Source organism: Mustela nivalis (assembly GCF_964662115.1).
Source record: "Mustela nivalis genome assembly, chromosome: 15".
Classification (NCBI taxonomy): domain Eukaryota; kingdom Metazoa; phylum Chordata; class Mammalia; order Carnivora; family Mustelidae; genus Mustela; species Mustela nivalis.
In genome coordinates this window covers 76902053-76921742 of record NC_139034.1, presented here as the reverse complement: position 1 = coordinate 76921742, position 19690 = coordinate 76902053, and the positions used below count along the sequence as shown (strand labels likewise).

Here is a 19690-nt window from a genome sequence, read left to right as displayed (position 1 = left end):
GAGTCTCCATAGCCCCTAAATCCTTCTAAGCACATTCTGGGAAATCTCCACAAGATAAATATTCCAAGAGCAGGTCCCCTGGGGCCTGCCCCCTCCCTACTGTAAGCTCAGTGGCATTCCTCAGAGCAAAGGTCAACAGGAAGTGACCTCATATGACCTTCACCTTAATTTAAGAATTACTGAAGCAAGACTAGGGGGGAAGGGGAGAGAAATTCATAAACCATATGTATAATAGATGATAAATCTGAAGAAAATGAAACTTTAAGGAAAATGCTAGATGTTGATAATGGGGGGGCTGGGGAAGAGGTGTATGAATATATCAGAACCCTCTGTCCCTTCTGTTCCATTTTGCTGCGAACCCAAGACTGCTCTAAAAAGTAAAGCTGTCGGTGTTGCTTTATTTTTTTTTTAAGATTTTATTTATTTGACAGAAATCACATTTTTTTAAGATTTTGTCGTTTTAAATTAAGACAATAAATATAAAGCAAAAATCAAGAAGAAAGCAGTAAGTGTGTGCTTTGTCAGACTACTTTTCTTTCCTTTTCAGTTTCTACCATGACCCTATTGCTTCTGCAATTAAGAAAAGGCACAGGCACAAGAAACAAGGTTATTTTTAAATGCTTTATTTAAAAAAAAAAAAAGAAAGAAAGAAAAGACTCCGTGAAACACAGCCAATTCCCACGTGAAACGCGGGAGGCTAGCCTTGTGATCTGTTGAGGACACCTGGGCCACCTGGGCCTTTCTGCAGACCCCCCTGGGGGAGATGGGACCGTGTGGCCCACCGATAGTCCCTCAATGCACCCCCGCCCAGGCCGAAAGCACCCACCTGCTCGAGGGCTGGCATCAGTCTTCAGGGAGAGCCTTATTTCTCAGTTTCTTTATTACATGGCTTCTGTTTAAAATCCAAACGGCTTCCCAACCCCCCCAAATATGCACACCCAGCTACAGAACACGGGGCCATGGGGCGTCCCACAGGCTTGCGTCAGACCCAGGTTTCTAAGTAACCCGCAGTCCCCACAGCTGTGGCTGCCAGAGGAGCAGCAGCTTCAAAGGTGAACCCAAGAGAGGCCTTTAGGACTGTGACTCAGCCCCCAAAATTCCTTGAAGGAAAAAAGAAAGCTCGTAGTACAATGCTGGAAAGGAGGAGGAAAGCCTCTACCGGAGGAGGAGGCTGTCATGAGGTGTCACCTCGGGACTAGGGGGAGGGCAAGGGAGGCACTAGGCTCGGGCACAAAATTTCAGAGGGTGCCAAGATAGCTCCATCATGAAGAGAATCATTTTTAGTGACTCTTTTTAGAAAGCAAAAGTATTGTAAAAATTTCACAAGGAACCATGAAATGCAATTTTTAAAATAAAGGAAGGACGTGACCCTGAACTTGGAGGACCCATCTCCCATGACCTCAGTTCTGGGTGGGGGGGAGAGAGGGGTTCAGTGGTTGCTGTGGGATGATTCCCAATCTAAGCCACGAAGAAGAGTATGGGCTCTAGGAAAATCTGATTTTACCTATTAGCTACCTGTGTGACCTTGGGCACATTGGCCCGAAATCTATGTCTTAGTTGCCTTTCTGTAATGAGGAGCTAATACCTTCCTCGGCGAATGAATGATCATGTAAAAATAAATACAACAAAATAAATAAATACAACAAAAATAAATAAATGCCAAGCACATGGCCCAGCACAGGACGCAGGAGGGAACTGGCAATCCCACAGCTTCACACCCAGTACCCGGATTCTGAGGAGAAGCCAGAACGCATTGCCTAGGTACTCAGGATAGACTTAGAAGCAATTTTCAGAAAATGGGCTTGACAGGTTGTCCTGGTTTCCCTAGGATCACCCTCAAGACAAACTTTTCTGATCCTCTCCATCTTCAGAACTGGAGACTCACCCCAGCACCCAGTCAGCTGGGGGACGAGGGTGGGGGAGGGGCGGGGCTGGAGACCTGGACCAGCGTCCACCCTGTGGGCTCCTCAAGATCAACCAGCAGGTGATACCCAAACAGCCTCGTATGGCTAGAGGACAAAACCGTCTCTGTGTTTCTGAAGAGTTTTTCTTCCTCCAGCAAAGCATGGTCATCTTTAAACAAAAGGAATCCAACCCCCAGGACAGTCTCTGACCCCCTTCAGTCCTTGCTAATTTACCTGCGAGCCTGGGAGAAGCAACTGTCCCAAGCTGACTCTGGGATTTATGGACGTGACCTTGGGATCATGATCATCACTATTCTCAGACTCTCCAAGTTTGGAGTCTGAGTTTATCCTTATGAATTACTCCACCTCCAAGACAAAAGGGCCCCGCGAGCTGGACCACAGACCCAAGGCAACCATGAACTTCCACACCACAAAGAGAATCACCTTCCAATCACCATCTCCCCTAGAAGACCGCCTCTCACCCAAGTGTCACAAGGACCCTATATTCCTTTGCTTTATGCCTTGAAAACCCTGGGAAGAAGAAAACCATCTTCCAGTGGATGGTTTCAATCATACAGCAGGGGGAGATCTGCGATGCCCAAAGTACATCTCACGTGACTCTTTACACACAGGAGCGGGCTCTGCTTAATGTGCAGAAAACTATCTTAGAAGGTTTTCCATTTCTTGCGTCTCTGAAACATACTTTACTTTTCACGTTTTAAATAAACGTCTAGAACGTTTTCATGTTTTAAATAAACGTCTAAAAGACGTTTAAATAACAACTTTTAAATAAAGACTAGGTCATAAAAAAAGCAATAAAAATTCAGTATGGGAAACTGAGAAAGCACAAAAAAGTTCAAAAGAAAAAATAAAAACCATTCATACTACTTCTAGCCAAAGAAAACCATGGGCAAAACTCTCTTCTCAATACACATAAATATACAGATCTTACCTAGAACTTTACACATACATGTTCATCTCTTAAGTAGCAAACTACGTGCATAATCACAAAAGAAAGGAGGCAGGCGCCTGGGTGGCTCAGTCAGTTAAGCACCTGCCTTCAGGTCGGGTCATGATCTAGGGGTGCTGGGATCGAGCCCCACTTGGGCTCCCTGCTCAGTAGGGAGTCTGCTTCTCCCTCCGCCCCACTCCCCACTCATGATTGCACGCTTGTGTGTGTGCACACTCTAATAAATAAATAAAATCTCTAAAGAAAAAAACAAAAACAAAAAAAGAGGTAGGTGACCACACGCAGGAAGGTCAATGAATAGCGTAAGAAATAAACTCAGAACCTCATCATCCTGCAGAAGGCCAAGAGGAGGGACGACATTTTCCAAAGAAATGTAAGACATTATCTGCGACAAAGTTAACTTTTTAAGAGAGTTAAGCATCAGCAAATATATATCGAGCCCCTCCTAAGCTCCTGGCCCTCAGCCAGGCCCTGGGAGCGCAGGGGGTGACTGAGTTGGGTAGAAGGAGCTCAGTAAGTGGGGAAACACGTCCTGAGCTTCTTCCCGGCCTCTGCCAATTCAGCATTTAAGCTCTCCGTGCCTCAGTTTCCTCTTACCAAAAATGGGGATTCAAAATCAGGGCTGTTGGGAGGATTAACGGAGTCCATGTACCTAAAGCACTTGGAACTCAGCCTGAGACGCAGAGGGGCTTAATCCGAGTGAGGGCTCCGACAGGTAAAATGAGCGACAAAGAAAGAAAACCCATGGTAGAAACAGAGGGTCCAGGTAAGCCCCCAGGAGGAGACCAAAGCCATAGAAAGGCTTCTGCACGGAGGTTGGGCAGCGACGGGGCGGACATCTGAGGCAGGAACTGAGTAGAAAGCTCTTGCCTTCCAAGCTGAGGAATCAGCAGGTGTGGAGATGGGACGCTGGGAGACAGGAGGGCTCCTGGGGCGGTCTTTAGGGGCAGCTTGTGGGGTGGGGGGGGAAGGGTGGAAATAGGAGGTGGGGACAGAAAAGGGGCCAAGAGACCAGTTTTCATTCAGCCGCCTTCTTTCCAGTGACAGCCAAACAGGTAGAATTATTCCACGTCACGATCACTTTGAACAGGAAAGCTTTCCAGACTATTCCGGTAAAGTCGAAGGGTGTTAATTTATGTATTTTTACATCACGTTTACCAGTAAGCATTTTCAAAAAACTCTAGAGAGGCAGAGATATAATGAGCTGATCCTTCACACCTGCTCTCCAGACAGCCCTAAACTCATCACAAAGGTCCTTACAGCACATACGCTGACCTCTAGTCACGGATTTCTCACTGAGGGTATTACAACAAACAAAACAAACAAGACTAGATGGTGAATTTGGTGTTTGCTACATCAGAATGACTGGAAAAAAAGGAAAGGAAAACAAAAGTTTAAACATCCATAGAAAACGGTGTGCCCGGCTGACTCAGTTCGTGGAGCGTGCGACTCTTGTTCTCGACTCAGGTCATGATCTCAGGGTCCTGGGGTTTAGCGCTGTGCCAAATCTTTGTGTGGTCCCCTCCCTCCGACTCACAGCTGGCCTGGGTGACCAAAACTACCGTGGAAATGACAGTGTAAGACTTCCAAACCTAGCTCATAAAAGTCATGGCAGCGTCTCCCTTGGCCTCCTCCTAGGTCACTCACTCTGAGAGAAGCTAGCCGCCATCTTGTGAGGACACTCAAGCATCCTGCCCAAGGAGAGCCCATCGTGAAGCGCCAGCTGACATCTTTACCACAAACACACAGGCAGAAACTCAGCCGTTCCCAAGGTCCTGACCTGCAGAAACTCTGCGAAAAATTAATATTTACTGTTGGTTTAAGTCACTTAATTTGGGAACAATTTGTCATGCAGCAACAGATAATTAATACACACTCTAAAGCTATATTCTTTTCTCCATATCTACCACTGCCTTTCAGTAGCTTCCGTAATTTTGTTTTTTAATTACTATTATGTATATTCATATAGAGAATAAACAAAATAGTTACTGAAATCAAAGCTCTAAACCCTATCAGTTCTCTGAGATGAGGACCCCTGGGACTGACACCTTACATGGACTTGCCAGTACTATCACGCTCTGGGACTTGATTTTATAAACACAATGGCTCTTTTGGGTCTACCCCTTCACAAGACAGGTAGCTGACAGAGTTCCTTAAGTCTGTGTGGTGTAGTCCAGGAAACTGGTTAGTCACGACTTTTTTTTTTTTTTAAAGATTTTATTTATTTGACAGACAGAAATCACAAGTAGGCAGAGAGGCAGACAGAGAGAGAGGAGGAAGCACGCTCCCCCCCAAGCAGAGAGCCGGATGTGGGGCTCGATCCCAGGACCTTGGGATCATGACCCAAGCTGAAAGCAGAGGCTTTAACCCACTGAGCCACCCAGGCACCCCTAGTCATGTCTTTTTAAAGTGTGTTTTCAGCATTTTTTTTTCCCCAATAAACATAACTATGCTGAGCTACCACTACACATGTATTACAATGGCTAAGATAAAAAACATTCACAATGTCAAGTCCTGATGAGGATTCCGCTTCAGGGTATTTGCTCATGAGAATTCAAAAATATGTGCACACCAAAACCTATGTGTGATGGGCCCCTGGGTGGCTCAGTCTGTTGAGTGTCCAACTCTTGGTTTCAACTCAGGTCATGATCTCAGGGTCGTGGGATCGAGCCCTGCATCGGGTTCCACACTCAACACAGAGTCTGCTTCGGGTTCTCCTTCCTCTTTCCCTCTACCCCTCCCCCTGCTCGCACTTGCTCTCGCTCTCTAAATAAGTAAGTCCTTAAAAATCTTTAAAAAAAAAAAAATCGTGAAAGTTGATAACAGTGGTACATTTACAGCTACTGTATTCGTAACTGCTCCCAACTGGGGACAACCCAAATGACCTTCTCCAGTGAATGGCCTCACGAACTCTGGTACGCCCATACAGCAGACTACGACTCGGCTACCGAGGGGACTCACGGATGCTCCCAAAAGCTCAGAAGACCCTCAGAGACGTCGGGTTGAGTGAAAAGTCTCAAAAGGCCACATGCTCTATGACTCCATTCATACATTGTTCTGGAAAAGACCCAACAACAGTGACAGAGCAAAGACCAGTGTCAACAGAGGCTGGAGAAGCAGGACAGTGACTACGAAGGGGCAACACGCGGGAATTTTTTGAGCTGTCTGACAGGGTTCCACACCCGGAGCGTGGTATCGTTCGCACACACTGGCACATATCGTAAAACTCACAGAACTACCCAGCGGGGAAAAAAGTCACTTTTACTCAATCTTGATTTTTAAAAAAAATACAGATGCATATGTACTTTCCTTTTGAAGCAATTTCAGATTCCTTTTTCCCTTAAGAAGAAATACATCTTCTCCTAAGTCACCCTCAGGGCCCAGGTCCCTCTTGATGCCCAAATCTTTAAAAAATGCTGATCACAAGGACTCGTACAAGCCAAGTTATTCAGAATCCGTGATTTGTACCTTAGGAGTCTACCTTCGTTCAAACGATTACTATTCATTATTTTCCTCTACAGCTGAGGACAAATCCCCTGGCCCCTGCTTTATGTCCCTATAAACATTCTTGCCTGAGAGCAAGAGACCTTTTAGAAGAACACAGATAAAACTGTACAGGCTCTCAGTACATGTTTGTTGGGTGGGTTTATGGTGGAGCTCATTCCTTAAGCCACAGGTTACCTGGATCTGTCCCCAGACTGTCCCACAGGCATCTGACGGCCTCAGGGAAAATGAGCCCCCACGGTGAGGGGGGCTCAAGCTTGAGGGGACCATCCACACAGACACCTCGTGCCTTGCTGCCCCAAGCAATCCACACCTCCTTTCAGTATCAAAAATGTCTCCATTTGGGTAAAACACATTTATATAGTCCCCTTGAAGACAAGGATTTTTTGGGGTCTGCTTTGCTCACTGGTGTGAATGTCAAAAACAGTACCTTCCATATGAAAGGTGTTCAACACATCTCTGTTCAAAGTAAGACTGGGTTTATTCTTTGTAACTTGGGAAGACATTAAGAATTTAAAGAGTTGTGATTTCCCAGACGCCTATGATCCCTATGGTAAGACTTCCTTTCATCTATCAGAGACAGGCTCTTTTTTTAAGGACCTGGAATAAAAAAAGGCGGGGGGAGTTGGACACTAGCCCCTGACCTGCAGGAACTAACCGGTGGAAAGGGTGAGATCAGCACACTAGAGGAGAACTCCTCAGACATCCGTATGACTCAGTTGTGCCCATAGGCACCCCTGCCACACATCTCCCCCTCCCCACTCCCTACGAGCGTTCTACACACTTCTGGATCCGCTCTTCCAAAAGGTGTGACAATGGAATCCAGAAATAGGCACTGCTTTAATTGGGACTTTGAAAAATAGGCAAGACTCGGATGTGTTACAAATGTTCTGCTGGAGGCTGATTAGGGCTGCAAAGAACTAGCACTTTTGCGGGCGAAGGGCTTTCGACCAACAAGAAAAATTCTCCCCAAGTTAGAAGAAAATAAAGCAGCATGCACACCTCCGATTCCAGCCTACTGGAGGGCTCCTGGCTCTACTCGGGGCCTCTCTCAACCTCGGGGGCAGCCCAGTTACACCACACACATTCCCTGAACGAGCCCCCGCCCTTCTTCCCCACTCTGGTGCATTCGAGGACCAGGAGCATCGTCGAGGGGATAATACATAACAAGTGACAAACTGCTTATGATACCCCTCGCAAGGGATCGTTAGGTTAGAGATGCTGCTCTTGGAGCACAGGCATCAACATTTACGTGACGGTGAACTTGGCGGAGTTTTGCCCAGCCCTGGGATTGGAAGTAGAGCAGAGGTCTTGTTTTGTATTTCTGCCATCCCCTTTCCTGCTCGCCCCCTCCCCCAGAAAGGGTTTCCGCCCCCCCCCTAATTTTGCCTATGAATCCTAGCCATCTGGAAAGGCTCATGCTGTCTGGACCCCATCTCATGTCTCCCTGTTCCTCTGCCGCAGACACACAACTCCCCCGCACCAATAAAAGTGCCTGCTTTCAGCTAGGGTCATGATCCCAAGGTCCTGGGATAGAGTCCCGCATCGGGCTCCCTGCTCAGCGGGGAGCCTGCTTCTCTCTCTGCCTGCTGCTCCCCCTGCTCGTGCTTCCGCACATTGACAAATAAATACATTTAAATTAATTTTTTAAATGTTTTAAAAAAACATACTTCAAATATACCAAATATGGCCAAAAGTCAAATGGAAATAAACCAATTTTTAATTTTCATAATCTCTGAATGGCAGGATTACAAGGGATTTTGACTCTCGGTCTTATACGTGAATACTTTCCTAATCCTGTTAGAGTGACACACTACAAAGGGTGCCTCAGTGGCTCAGTCAGGTAAGCCTCTGACTCTTGACTTCAGTTCCGTCATGATCACGGGGGAGAGATCAAGCCCCACATCAGGCTCTACACTCAGCGGGGTAGATTAAGATTCTTTTTCTTAGGATTCTCTTTCTCCCTCTGCCCCTCCCCCCATTTGCATTCATGCTTTCTCTCTCTCTCTAAAATAAACAGATCTTTAAAAAAAAGTAACACACTACAAAGTGAACCTAAAAATAAATAAAAACATACTTCTTTAATTATAGCTCAGCTCAAATGCTGCTTCTTCCCAAGAGAATCCACTGGCTTACTATCCTGAACATTTCCACCACAACTATGGCTTTTGCAAAGTTACAGTCATATTTCACCTTTTATTATAATTACCAGATGCTTCCCCCACCCACCCTGGATCCCATACTCTGAGAGCAAGGACTGAGCCTTATCTTTGTGGCACCAACGGTAACTAGTACATTCAACAGATGTTCATAAACACCTGTTGGCTTGTAAACTTGAGTAAGAATTAAAGTGAATGCGCAAACTACTCTAGCCAGTTGGCCACCACCATGGTAAAGGGGGGTGGGGGGGAGATGATCAGATTTCTTTTTAAAAGTTGTATCAATTAAATGAAAATAGACAAAAATATTAATACTCCATAATCTGCATTTCATTCACCTGGCTATTTGACATTCAGTGTATTTGCTTAATATTAAGGTTATTATGAAATCATTTAACTTTTCCTCACAAATATCTGTGTCTAATTTCTTAATTTGGTAAACCTCTGGCTTACCCAAGTCTGACAATTGTAAGCAGCTCACTCCGCTAATAACATTGGCTCCCAATAAGATTTGATGCCAGAGAACCAGAAGTTCTAACAGGATTATGAAGGATGATGTTAATAATAATGTCCTCAAAAATCCCCTAAGCAATATTAAATGTGCAGGTAAATGTCATTCTAGGAAGACAAAAATGGCAGGTACCGCCATGATTTTTTTCTTAAAGAAACAAAACGTGATGCTTAAGTATTTCTGGTAATCCAAAATGCCAAATGATCAATTCCAAAGAGAACTGAATTAGGACATCTCCTAAAAGACCACCTTGAGAAGGTAAAATTCATGTTGATTTAGTTGCAACATTTACACTCAATATCAAATACCTAAGCCCCTAAAAACAGTTCACCTCTCACAGAGTTCTGATAGGACCATGAAATCACTTTCCACATAATTAACAGGGAGAAACATGTTTTCTCAGAGACAATGGTAAATGGAAGAAAGATAGAGTCTTCCAATTAATGTATCATCCAAGATGCTTTGGAGGGCAGTAACAGAATTAGAAAGTAAGTAAAATTATTATCTAGCACACAAAGTCCAGGTTTATATTATTTAATATACAAAATTTACTCTTCTTTAGAATACTAAGCTCCACGTGCAGGAAGGTCACAGACTCAGTGACACCCACAAGTCATCTGCCAGCTCCATCATCCTCTTGCCTTCCTCCAATGGCTGATCACAACATGGCTGCTGTGGCTCCGGGCATCACATTCAGTCTAGTCCTTGGGTCTCTTTTCAAAAGCACAGAATCATTCCCTAGAACCACCTTCACAGACCTCCTAGATGTTGGAGACTTCTGGGAAGGATCTGGCTTGATGATGAAAGAAGCCGGAAGAAGCCAGTGTCAGTGTCAGTATCAGTGTCAGTGTCAGTATCTGACAATACCAGATGTGTGAGAGCACGAAGCTGCAACAACCATTAGTCATAATAGCTAATTAGGCAGCGGCAGCCTAATTACCCAGTAGGCAACAAGCCCAAGTACGAAAAGCAACATGCTGGGGATGGCAGGGTGAAGAGATAGAAACAACCTGGGTCCTTAATGATACCATGAGCTGAGACACCAAACTGGGAGCCCCTTACTATTCTTTGACGCAACTGAATTTGACGCAAATTACTAGCCAGACATTCTACAATGTCAAAATAAATGTACTCTTAAAGGCGCTCTTCAGATTTTGGGGAAAGAGCACCAATAACTTGCCCAACATCACAAACATGGATGGGCAGATCTGTGCGGTCCCAGTGCTTATGCTCCCAACTCTTGCCACCTCTGCTACCAACCTCTACCTCCCATATTCTCGCACATCACGGCGTGTTCAATACACCCATTTTAATTCAGATCAACCGATATTTATTTACCTTCTCTGGGCAGGAGAAACGAAAGTTGGGAAAATATACTTTCTGACTTAACAATGCTTGTTATCTGATTCAGAAAATAAGGAGAAAACAAGATATAATTCCTGACCAAAGAGAGGAACTAAAACCTTTCATAACTACCTACATATGCCACTCTGGTCTCTTTTTAAAAATGTTGCATCGTGGGGCGGCCGAGTGGCTTAGTTGGTGGGGTGTCCCACTCTTGGTTTTGGCTCAGGTCATGATCTCAGGGTGGTGGGAGAGAGTCCCACGTGGGGCTCCGCTCTCAGCAGGAAGCGTACTGAAGATTCTTCTTCCTTCTCTCTGTCCCTCCCCGGCACGTGAATGTGCGCCTATTTGCACGCGAGCACTCGTGCTCTCTCTCAAATATATAAAACTTAAGAAATGAATACAAAAATAAAAAGAAACAGAAAGTAAAACATTACATATTACATCTTGCTTTTACTCAAGGTCCCATTTTTGGATTGATTTCAAAAACGTTTCTCTCCCATAATCCTTCTGTGTGCTAAAAAACAAATACGACAACTCTCAATTTCAGAAATCTATTAATTTGATCATAATCTTAAACACTTTTTTCCTCAGATTTTTCCAAATGAGCCGGTATTTTCTCTTTCAAGTTTAAGTCTCTTCAACTCGGTTTTAGTTAAAAAGAACAAAACTGGGGGCACCTGGGTGGCTCTGCCTTCGGCTCAGGTCATGATCCCAGGGTCCTGGGATCAAGCCCCACATCAGGCTCTCTGGTCAGCGGGGAGCCTGCTTCCCTCTCTCTCTGCCTGTCTCTCTGCCTACTTGTGATCTCTGTCTGTGAAATAAATAAGTAAAATCTTTAAAAAAAAAAATTTTTTTTTAAAAAAAGAACAAAACTGTTCCAAGTAAATGGAGGCCACCTCATGAAACGAGCAAGACCAGACTAAGCATCACACATAAAAACATGTTATTTTTCCAAAGTTGAATAAATTCCCTGACCTTTAGTAAGTTTAATAATTAGATCACATACAATGTTTTCCTAATGACTTTTGCTTTTCAAAAGATACCATCAAAAAATAAAAAGGTCAAAAGACAGACTGATGAAAATATTCACAGAACGAAGAACGAACAACGAACTTGTATCCGGCATAAAGGCTCTCCAGGACTATAAAATAGGATGACATTGAGGATGTGCAGTTTATACTCAAAAGCCATGTAAAATGATTAGACGAAAACAAAAACTTAAAACACAAAAGATTTAATACACAAATGGTCAATAAGTACATGAAAAGCAACCATTAGCCATCAGGGAAATAGTCAATTAAACCACAATAAGTCCCCAGGACATATCCACCAGAACGGTAAAAGGGCAAAGACTGACAATTCCCAGTGTTAGTGGGGATTACAGTCACTGGAATGCTCAGATGTCACTGGGGAATGTAAAACAGTACAACACTTAGGACTGCAGCTTCTGAGAAAGTTAAGCATGTACTTATTTTAGGACCCAGCGACAAAATTAAAAACAGATCTCTACACGAAGACTTGTTCACAACTGTTCACACGGCTTCATGCACGACAGACCAGAGTGGCCAAAGGGGAAGGAGTAGACACATGGTGCCATGCCCAGACCCTGAAATGCTACTGGGTGAGAGAAAGAGGATGGGAGGGAGGAGTAGAGAGGGGAGAGGAGGGGGGGAGAGGAGGAGAAAGAGGAGAGGATGGGAGAATCAAAGTCAAGAAGAAAGAAATCGGGCGCCTGGTGGCTCAGTGGGTTAAGCCCCTGCCTTCGGCTCAGGTCATGATCTCAGGGTCCTGGGATCGAGTCCCCCATCGGGCTCTCTGCTCAGCAGGGAGCCTGCTTCCCTCTCTCTCTCTCTCTCTGCCTGCCTCTCCGACTACTTGTGATTTCTCTCTGTCAAATAAATAAATAAAATCTTTAATAAAAAAAAAAAGAAGAAGAAGAAGAAGAAGAAAGAAATCTTACCTCGACAGAGTGAAACCGCAGAATGCCAAAGAACCCTAAAAGAAGCCACTGCCTGGGTGGCTTGGTCGGTTAAGCATCTGAATCCTGACCTCAGTTCAGGTCTTGATCTCAGGGACCTGAGTTCAAGCCCCACATTGGGCTCCACACTGGGCATGAAGACTACTTATTTAAAAAAATTAAAATTAAAATTAAAAAAAAGCCAGAGAGAAAAGACAGACTACTCACAAAAAATAATCAGCCTGACAGCTGACATTGTAGCAACAACAATGGAACCAGGAGACAGTTGATTAATACAAAAGCAATCCAGAATTGCATACCCCAGGAATCTATCATTCCAGAACAAGAATATTTAAAGGCATGCAAATATGGGGGTTACCACCAACGGACACTCACTAATAAAACTCCTAGAAAACATATGCCAGGTAGAAGGAAAATTCTCCCAGAAGCTAGCTTCTCAGACAAGTTCTGCTTTCTTCCTCATGGTTTTAGGTTTAAGTTTTTGCTTTTTAATACCATTGTATCTTTTTCAGTGCCACCCAGTGTTAAAGGTTAAGTTTTTTAAAGATTTTACTTACTTGAGAGAGAGTGAGAGAGGGCACAAGCACAGGGGAGGGGAGGAAGAGGGAGAAGCAGACTCCCCGCCGAACAGGGAGCCCAACGTGGGGCTGGATCCCAGGACCCTGGGATCATGACCTGAGCCGAACACAGATACTTAACCGACTAAGCCACCCGGGTGTCCCTAAAGGTTAATTTAAATTGTTAAATTAGAGCAAAACAGAAACAAAATCAAATGTCAAATTTTCAAATTCCCAGAACAGCAACCTTAAAAAAGACTTCAAACACTACCTGGGAAGAATATCGAAAACGAGATTTACTTAATCACTGCAAGTATTTCCCAAGGGAGTGCCATGGGCCAGGCATATACTAGATCCTGAGTTAACAGGATGAGAACAAAAAAATGAAACCCCCCGTGATCCTGGATTTGTAAGTTTTCTTTTGACAAGGTACCTTGACGGGAAGCCAAAGTCTGTGTGCGGCACAACGTTACTCTTGTGCTAAGAAATACTGTCATAATAGAGTTAAAAGCAATCCAGTTTGGCCCGTGGCTCCTTTGTTTGAAAATGTATGCACAAATATGACAATTTCAACACATGAAATTAATTCAGTGCAAACGATGAATTCCCACCTCATTTATTTGCCAATCTTACCGTGTGTCTAGTCTTTCCATCCCCCATTAAAAATAAGAAAACTGCCACCGTGAGCCCGGTTCTCAGCCACTCTGTCTCAGTCACATTGGACTGGATGCTCCCCGGCTTATTTCACAAATATCATAAGGCGAGAGCACCATATTTCCTATCTATCAAGTGGCCACTTCTGCTTAGAGTACCCACTCGGCAACACATTTTTTTTAACTGCCTTAAACTAGGACAAGGGCAGCCGAAAAAAGTCAGTTTCTCCACTTAAACACCTTTCGGGGGGCTTCTCGATTAAAAACAAAGGCAGCATCTGGCATAAAAAGCCTGGTGAAATCGGCATTTCAAGTCATTTTAATGGAAACCGTCAGGCTCTGATCTTTCTGGACATATGCAAGTGGTTAGCAGGGTAACCTCGAGACGGACCCTGCAGCAGAAACCCTACCTACTAAAAAGCCAGAAAAAGAGGTTGACCTACTGCTTTCCATTTAGTGGCCAGGCTTCGAGAGCCTGCCTTTCAGTCAAAGGCACCCCACAACAGGACAAAGTCAGCCACAGGAACCCCAAAAGCCTGGCCCTTCCCCTCCCAGGCAATGGCACCCAACACCTGAAACGCTCGTGCACCCCTTAGTGGCAGTGACTCGAGCCAGCCACTATATGTGGAGATTGGGGGGGGCCCTCTCTTTTTTGGAGCATATTTTGTTACTGGGGAAAGCACACGTCTGGAAAACACGAGGCAGTTCTCTGCGATAAGCAAGGCCAGTTGCAAAGGGCTGGTTTCCAATGCCTGGTTCTCTGTGCTACCAGATCACTGGCCTAGGACCTACACATCCACACAACTTGTCCCATCCTCTGGGAAAGTCACAATGTCACCTTTCCTATAGACTGTCCAGCACGCAAAGCCTGGGCACTTGCCTTTTCTTCACTGGTCTCTAACCTCTTCTAGGATGGAAAAAGCTTGTGATGGTTATGGCAAAGCACCCTCTTTAAAAATTTGAATTGAATGAATTAATTCAAATGAATTAAACTCTGCTATGCTCGGTGAGTTGGAGAGGAGGGTGAATTCCACTCTTAAAAAAACTAACCCTTTCGAAACTAGTTAATACTTAACTTTCCTTGGATGGTTTCTTTAATCAAATACAAAACACAAACATCCACCCAGGTTCCTTTCAGGCTCAAAATAATTATAAAATAAATGCAATGTACCAGGAAAAAAACTGTTTAGGAATTTTTTTTTTATTTCATTTTGTTAAATTTGACTACAGTAGCACCAGTGTTCTCCTATGACCCAAGGAATCTAATCACCCTACAAATTCTAGAAAGATACTGTCCATGTGAAAAGGGGCATTATAAACCTAACTCCAGGATTTCCATAGGGACAGACTCCCTAAATGAATGACCACGCACCAACTCACAAGGGGCCCGCTGCAGAATCCATGACCCTATGCGGCACCACGACATCAACTTCAACTATTTCAAGTTTCCTGCCCACATACAAGAAACAAGAGATTCTGGGAAGGCCTGGGCTAGGGAGGCATCAACTCAGTATGTCCACCGACGCTCTACCCAGTGAGCCAGCCACTGGCCAACAGTACCCATTTATTTTACCCAGAGGCAGATCCATTAGCCAGACATTCTAAAAACACAAACGTTTTGTTGTGCTTGGAGAAACTCCAATATTGGTGCCTTGCTGCAGAACGATGCTACCCGAATATAAAGTGAGCCGTGTGGATGTTGAGCCCACATAGGAAAAGCAGCGCTGGGAACCGTCATACCAGAAGACCAACCCTTTGCAAAGGCTAAAGGTAAAGCCCCAAGCTGTGCAATGAGGGAAGAAAGCCAAAGACAGGAGAGAGCCGGAGGGCCCGACCCATCAGAACAATGAGGGCAATTTTTAAGGCAACTCCCTCATAGATCTCTGCACCAAAAAGGCCCTGTCTCCCTCCTCTCCCTTTTAGATTCAATAAGAAAATCAAGACAATGCGAAGGTCCTTCGGAAATGGGCTTGGCAAGTCACCACGTGCAAAACACATTCAACAGAACCTAAGGGGTTTGGCTTTCCTGAGACTGCCCAGCCTGCAGGGTGGGGTGACAGGGGTCCACAAAAGTCAAGGCAGGGGCGCGGCGGGAGAACGGGGGAGGGCCAGCAGAGCAAGTGAACCTGGGAAACTGACAAGAAAGGCATTGATAGCATTAATAAAATGAAACAGCCAGAGGCCACCATGGTACTCCAGAAGGCCCATGCACAGGCTCAGACCGCTCAAATGCTCTCCACCTCTCCGGAAGCTGATCTGATCTCAGGGTCCTCATTCCTTTGTGAGCCCACCTTCCTCCTTTCTGGGGTCCTGCAACGATCCCAGCAGCTGCCCGGCCCCAATGAAAACGACAAACCAAATCCACAGTGAGGACGGGAACTCACGCCCCCCCTCCACACACACACAGACACACACACACACACACACACGCACGCGCGCACGCACAACACACTCACTCGCTCAAGGGTCTGGCCAGATCACACAGCTGAAGTTTCCGGAACTTAAATTGTAAAACCACAATCAGAAGTTGCTGTTTTGAAATGCTCACCACAAAAATCTGTGTCCCTTGCTTGAAAGAAAGAAAAAAATAAAAACTTTGCTCTCCATAAAGACAGACGAGAGAGAGAGACAAAAATCTAACTTAAGCAGAGGGTGTGTTCCTCTTTGTCACCTACCAGGGTGCTCGCGCCGCGCGTGGGCGAGCGCCTGGCACCCAGGAGTGCCGTGGCACCCAAGCCAGTGGCCACCTCCCCAGCCCCGCGATCCGCCTCTGGGGCCAAGATTCCGCCGGAGGTCCGGAAGCGGCGTCCGGCGCTGTCACTGTGCCGGGTGGGATGGGAGGAAGAGGGGGGAAGGGCGCCGCGGGGTGGGGGAGGCGAAGGGGGCCGCGCGCGGCGCCCCGCTGCCCCGAGTGAGAAGAGTGCAAAGGGTGGGCGCCCGGAGGCCCCCCGAGCTCCTGCTATTGTTGCCGGGGCTGCCCGGGGCTGGCGGGCGGGAGCCCGATCCCACCCGCCGCCCGCCTCCTCCGGGCAGGACCCAGCGGGCACGCACCCACCTCCCCCCGCACCCCTCCCCCCCCCCCCCGGCGGGTCGGCTCCGGGCGCCCGGACTCGCACAAGTTGCCGCCCTCCCGCCCGGCCGCGGTCATTGTTCGCCCCGCGCCTCCTACCTCCACGGCGCCGGCGGCTCCGGCTCCCACTCCCGGCCTCCGGGCTCAGCAGCTCCGAGCCCCGACTGCCGAGGGCGCGGCGGCTCCGGGCTGCGCGTGCAGCGGGGGCGCTCGGCTATTAATACCCGCGGGCGGCGGCGGCGGCGCGGGAGCGCAAGCGGGGCAGGGGGTGGCCGGCCGAGGTCCGGGCCATCAAAGGTGGCGCGGGGCGGAGGGGAGGGCGGAGCAGGCAGGGTGGGTGGGGAGCGGGCTCAGGGTCGCCATGGCCGCCTCGACGCCGCGCCGAGAGCCACTCGCGCTGGGAGGAGCGGCGCAAAGCGGGCGGCGGCCGCGTCCCCGCCCCGCGCCCCAGCCGAGCGCCCGCACCCCTGCGCCCGCGCGGGACCCGCCGCCTCCAAGGCCGGCGAGCGGGAAGTGAAGGCGATCGCGCCACTCCCCGGGCCTGGGCCGGCCCCTCGGCGGGGGGGAGCTGGGGCGCCGCGCCGCCCGAGCCGCGGGGACAGCGAGAGAGCCACAGCCCCCTCCAGCGTCCGGGCCGGCAACCTGCGCGCCAGCGCGCCCCGCCCCGCTCCGTCCTGGGGGCAGGTGCACGGTGGGGGGCGGGGGGCACCGGCCCGGAGCGGCCCTCCCGGACCCCGCGAGCCCACCTTGGGTCTGTGCCTTACTTGGGCCTAAAGCCAGAACCCGGGTCTCAGCGCGGCGCCAAGGAACCGAGCTCAGGAAGGGCTGGGGACTGCGCTGCGCCACCGGGGATTCGCCAATCCTGCTGCGGACGGTGAAAGCGACCTCAGGAGAGCGGGAGACTGAGCGCACCGGCTAAAACCCGGAGCAGCGGGGAGGCGGGCGGCGGCGCGGACTCCGCAACTCGCTGGCTGAGGTCATGCAAGCTGGTGCTCGTGTGTCCACCTAGGACTTTACGTGGTCGCGCGGGAAGCGGCGTTTTGCAGAGATCGGCGAGCACCTCCTCTCCCAAGCCGCACGAACGGGCTTCCGGCACCACCCTGGGCGGCGAGAGACTTAATCCTGCAGGGGCGGTTGCCACCTCCCCCCCGCCACGACCGGGTGTCTTGCACCCTGGCGATTCCCAGGACAGTCCCCACCCCTAGGTGCCCCACCGCCACGCCAGGAGCAAAGCCCCAGAGGGGAAAGGAAAAGGCTGGGAGCTCGTTTGCGAAATTTAACGGGGGAAGGAGCGAGATTGAGCACCGAGGCGGCTGGGACCTACGGTGGGGGGAAGCGCAGTCACCGTCCCCACCCTCCGACTGGGAGTTCCTGCTTTACGGTCTCCATCCCCCCTTCCCGAGCCCTCGGTGTCGCTTTTCCCCTCCAGGCTGTAGACTTCCCACTGGTGGAGGAGAAAGGGCGGTGGCAGCAGCTTAGAACCCCGGGGAACCCCGTGTTAGATCCCGAGGCCATGAGCTTCCCGCCTCTAGAGGCCGCTGGCTCGGGAACCCTGGTCACTGTGCGCCTTAAAGGGGTTCCCAGGCCTCGAACCAGGTGGATGGGTTTCAAGGGACAGGAGCAGAGCAAGGGGCCCCTTGGGGCGGTGTGGGCAGACACAACAGGGCGCTTAGACGCACAGAGGGTACCTGCGAGCAGCAGGTGCGAGTAGTTTCCAAAAAGGAGTAGAGGCAAATTTTTAGTATGAGGCACTGGCCTGTCACCCACCCCTACCTTATCAGCTTCTCAAACGGTCAGTCCGCATCAGAATGGCCGGCGGGACTAGCTGGTCCGGCCCCATCCGCAGAGTTTCGGATTCTGTAGGTCCGGGGTGGGGCTTGAGAATTTGTGCTCCTTTAGCAGGTGTGCTGGAACCGCTGGAACCACTGTACGGGCAAAATGGTTCCGAGTCCTAGAATCACCGAAGATTCAACAAAACAAAACAAAACAAAAACAAACAAACAAAAAACGAAAGCAGAGCAAAACTCACTGGCCAGACTACAGCTCAGCCGAGTACATCAGAATCTATGGGGCTGGGACCCAGGCCTCGGCTTCTTCCAGCTCTGGAGGTGATTCCAATGGGAAGCCAGGTTGGAGAAAAATTGTTCTAATCTTGAAAGCAGACGTGAATCACCTGGGGATCCTGTTAAGATGCAGATTCTGGTTTAGTAAGGTTGGGACCCTATCTCTCTCTCTCTCTCTCTCTTTTTTTTTTTTTTTAAGATTTTATGAGAGAGAGAGAGCGAGCACAAGCGGGGTGGGGGAGGGGAGAGGAAGAAGCAAACTACTGGCTGCGGGGGGGGGGGGGGGTGCAAGGCAGAGCTGGATCCCAGGTGGATCCCAGGACCCCAGAATCATGACCTGAGCCCAAGGCAGACTCTTACCCCACTGAGCCAGCCAGGCGCCCCAAGTTTGGGACCCTTTGTTTTGTGCTAGGCCAGGTTCTGGGCTGAGTGGCAAGCAAGGCGCTCTGCTGTGCGTCTCAACGAAAACCAGAAAACCCGCGGAATCAGAAAATTAGAAAAGTGACATTTACCCTGTCCTTCTGTTTGGAAAACACACAGGTTTTCATGTTGCTCTAGCGCTTCTTTCATCTTTCGGGGCCTGGGATTAAGGTTCGTGCTGTGTAGCTTTCTGCCCCGCACCACCCTTGTGTGTCTGATGCTGTTTCATTATCTCAATATTGCCAACATGTTTGCGACAAGGTGACTTTTCCCGGAGGCCATCTCAGAGGTCTGCAGGCCTGGGGAGAGAGTTAATACAGGAGAGAGAAGAGGGCAGGCGGGGGGCTCCAGCTGGGAGAGACTAGAGAACCCACCCCACCCCACCCCCCCAGCTTCCTGCTCTCTCCAGAACATTCTGTGCTCTGTACTAAATCTCATTGAAAGCACTTGTTAAATTCCTTTGCCTGCAAAGCCAGGGATACCTTCTTTGCAAAACCTGCTTCCCTGCACTTGTCATTTTTTTTCCTTTGTGCCTTACTTTCAGTCTACACAAA

General features: G+C 48.3%; 1 protein-coding gene across 3 annotated transcripts in view; it reads right to left on the bottom strand.

Annotated features, from left to right (window-relative positions):
• Positions 1-18572, bottom strand: part of FARP1 (FERM, ARH/RhoGEF and pleckstrin domain protein 1) — a 277585-nt gene extending 259013 nt beyond the window's left edge. Inside the window, exon 1 of one of the 3 annotated variants that reach the window (XM_082700777.1) lies at positions 18427-18572. The gene's annotated coding sequence lies outside the window, so the exon portion shown is untranslated. Of the gene's footprint in view, positions 1-16752; positions 17095-17417; positions 17796-18426 lie in introns of those variants that run through there. The other 2 variants (XM_082700776.1, XM_082700775.1) reach the window with 2 other exon arrangements.
• Between the last annotated feature and the right edge of the window lie 1118 nt (positions 18573-19690).